Source organism: Corvus hawaiiensis, chromosome 5, assembly GCF_020740725.1.
Source record: "Corvus hawaiiensis isolate bCorHaw1 chromosome 5, bCorHaw1.pri.cur, whole genome shotgun sequence".
Classification (NCBI taxonomy): Eukaryota; Metazoa; Chordata; class Aves; order Passeriformes; family Corvidae; genus Corvus; species Corvus hawaiiensis.
In genome coordinates this window covers 365,133-368,239 of record NC_063217.1, presented here as the reverse complement: position 1 = coordinate 368,239, position 3,107 = coordinate 365,133, and the positions used below count along the sequence as shown (strand labels likewise).

Sequence of the window (3,107 nt, the reverse complement as noted above, 5' to 3'; positions counted from 1 at the left end):
TTATGCAGCTGCATCTGGGCTGGAAAAGTCACTTTTTTACTGGTGTAGCTACTCAGGAGATCTCTGATAACTCTGTTACCCAAGAACAGGGAAGGATGTGTGATGTCCAAGGCCCTGTGCCAGCAAATCCCAGTTTTTGTGGTGTTTGTTCTCCCCCAGCACAGTTTGATGAGATTTGTCCAAAACAGCTTTCCTGGGGAAGCCCTTGGTCGTGTGGTAATTAAGGGAGAAGTGGAAACAATGCTGAGCATGCGCGGTGTTGTGGGAAGGGAAGCGCAGGAGCAGTGCTGTGCCTGGGTACGTCATGTGGCGTTGAAGGGCGGGGCGGAGCCGGGCAGCGCTGCGCATGCGCACTGGCTTTACCCGCCCGGTGCTGTTGCTCCGTGGGTACCGTCCGGCGCTGCCCGGGAGCGGCTTGGAAGCAGCGGGTTCGGTTCCCGGCTGCGGCAGCGGCGGGCGAGGGTTGTGGTGACAATGGAGGAGGGCGGCTGTTGCTGTGGCTGCAGCGAGGTGGAAAGTGAGCGGAGAACGGCGACGCAGCGTGTGCCGGGAAAAGACCCGAGGGGGGGCGGCCCCGGAGCAGAGCCGGGCGGGAGCGGGCGGCGGGGACTGCGCGGGGCGAAGGCAGTCCCGGCGCGGGCGCGGAGCCGGGGAGGAGCTGCGGGGCTGGGGCCGGGGCTTGCGGGCGGCACGGCGGGACCTCCCTGCAGAGCCTTTCCTGGGAAACAAAACCTGCAGTTTGTCCCACCTCGGCCCCGTGGCAAGGGGCAGCGCAACCGAGGGGAGCAGCGCCTGAGCAGGGGCGGCAGCGTGCGGGCGCAGGGAAGACGCGGCTGGTGCTGGAGCGAGAACGTGCAGGTTTCTTACATTTAAATGAACGTGGAAAGCAGGGAGAGAGGTGGTATAAAAGCACCGGGTGCTCGGGCAGGTGAGACAGGACTCAGGGGAGGGAGTCGCTTTCCTGAGCTCCTGAAGTTCCACTTGACTCTCTCAGGAGCACTCGTGAGAAGTTTCCCATTTGGAGTTGGGCTCCAAAAGGAAGGAACTTGAAACCGCTTCTTCTGATAAATCCGTAAGTATGGGAGGCCCTATGAAGCCCACGGGTGTAAGCAGCCAATAACTCCCACGAGTATTTTAACTACTAAAAATAGCAACTTTTATTTCTTCTGCACACAAACGACTTGGCTGTCCTGTTCAGGGTTCACTGAGGCTGTGAATTGCAATCCAGGGCATCTTCAGGCTCCTGGTGCTCGGGACTGTGGCGTTTGGTGTGCAGAAAACATCCCAGGCTGTCCAGCTTGGGTGTGGATGTGCATTTCCACAGTTCCTCAGAGTGGGAAAAGGCCAAGAGGGTGATGGGAAGGCCTTTCTTCTAGGCCTGGGCATCCTCAAGACACCTCAAGGATGTTTTTTAAATGTTTGTTGTCTTTTGTTTCCCAGCCCAGGGCTGAGCTGGAGAACGGGTGGAGACAGTGGCAAGCGGGAGTCCCATGTTTACATCTGCCCTTGGATTCCACTTTCTTCCAGTGGGTCTGTACTGCCCGAAGTACAAAGGAAGGAGGTGTTGGAGTACCTGTTTGTTCACCTGTTGAGCTTGGAAGAGATGCTGAGTGTGAAATTCCAGGGGTGCCGGCTCCTTGTGAGCTGTTGGTTGCTCAGGAGATTGGGTCGGGGAAAGGGGGGAAGAGTCCGAGCACAGCACAGTGGTAGGAGCTGGGTTTGCATCTCAATCTAAGGCATCTCAAAGCCTGATAAGCTGGAAAGAAGACTTTGCTGTGTTAATGCACAATTACATTTTTGTGCAATTTTTTGAAATTAGGGCTGAGATCAATCTGGGGAGGTTATCTGGCCCAATTCCCTGTGCCCTGCTTTGCCATGAGGAATGGATGCCTGACCTCTTTGCAGAGAGCTGCTGCTGCTAAAGATTTCTCAGTTTCTATAGTGAATTTATCCCAGTACTTTGCTGCTATAAAGAAGTCTCCTCTTGCTGCCATTTCCCCTTATTACATTTAAGATCAGCTCCAGCTGAGTTAGAATTTAATCCCAACCTTTTCCCCCTTTTTTTTTTCCCAAGAGGCCTCAGCTATCTCGCTATTTCTTTCCTCTCTCACCCTCCAGGTCCTGTTTTTCAGACCTCGTTCTTTCCTTATAAAACCCTTGATAACCCATTCCCCACTTAAGGCTTTGTTGTATCCTTGTTTTGCTACCTTCTGGGTGCTGTGGATGAAGGTCTGGCTTTGAGGAGCACACCCTGCTCCCTTTGCTCAAGGGATTGCAGTTATTCCAATCTTCTGCTGCTGAGGGCTTCCTTAGGCTCTTGCTGAAATGAAAAATATCCAGGAAGCTTTTCCTTTTTTGAGATTAGACTGGTTTCTGCAGGTCCTTGAGATGTGACCATGATGGTTAAAAACCCACAGTGCAAATGAAGGTTTCTCCCGTCTTCCCCCCTGCCCCCTACCTGCTCCATGCACAGTTCATTACTTTGTAATCACAACTACTAAGGAAACCTTTCTAATCTTGTCAATTGGCAATGCAACTGCTTTTAAATTCTGGTTTAAAATAGGTTTTGAAGTCAGGCTCTGCCCTTGCTATTGATTTGAATTCTTGACTGAGTAAATTATTGGTGCTTAACAAGCCCTTTGTTGCTTTAAAGCCTTTCTCCAAGGGTCAAAGAATAACACTGACAGGGAGTGAAGGAGCGCTGCCCAGTAGTTGCTTAGAAACGGAGTGTGTTAAACCCGGTTTCTTTAAAAGCAGTTTTGAGTAAGTGAAATTCAGGCACTTGAATTACTTTGGGAAATGGTCCATTTAGGATAGATCCACACTGACAGAAGCTGTTTATCTGAGGTCAGTACATGCTTTGATCAGTGCAGGGCCTTCCCCTCAAGAAATGCATGAGCCAAGCCCAGCAAGGTAGAGGAAAAGACACAAGTTCAGCTTAGGGAGCTGCACAGGTGAAATCCCATGGATGTGCCTGGAGCACGGCCCTCCCCAGCAGCTTTTCTTACAGTTAAATCCTTTAAAAAGCTAAAAGCTGATGCTCAGTACTTTGGGATCTGGCTCAAAACTGTGGAGAGGATAAACTCCCTTACTGGAACTCAGGCAGT

At 51.8% G+C, this 3,107-nt stretch overlaps 1 long non-coding RNA gene across 1 annotated transcript; it reads left to right on the top strand.

Annotated features, from left to right (window-relative positions):
• Positions 1–314: 314 nt before the first annotated feature.
• LOC125326288 lies at positions 315–1,786 on the top strand. The gene is made up of 2 exons (XR_007203742.1): positions 315–1,072; positions 1,441–1,786. It is a non-coding gene; the product is annotated as an uncharacterized LOC125326288 (long non-coding RNA).
• The last annotated feature ends 1,321 nt before the right edge of the window (positions 1,787–3,107 follow it).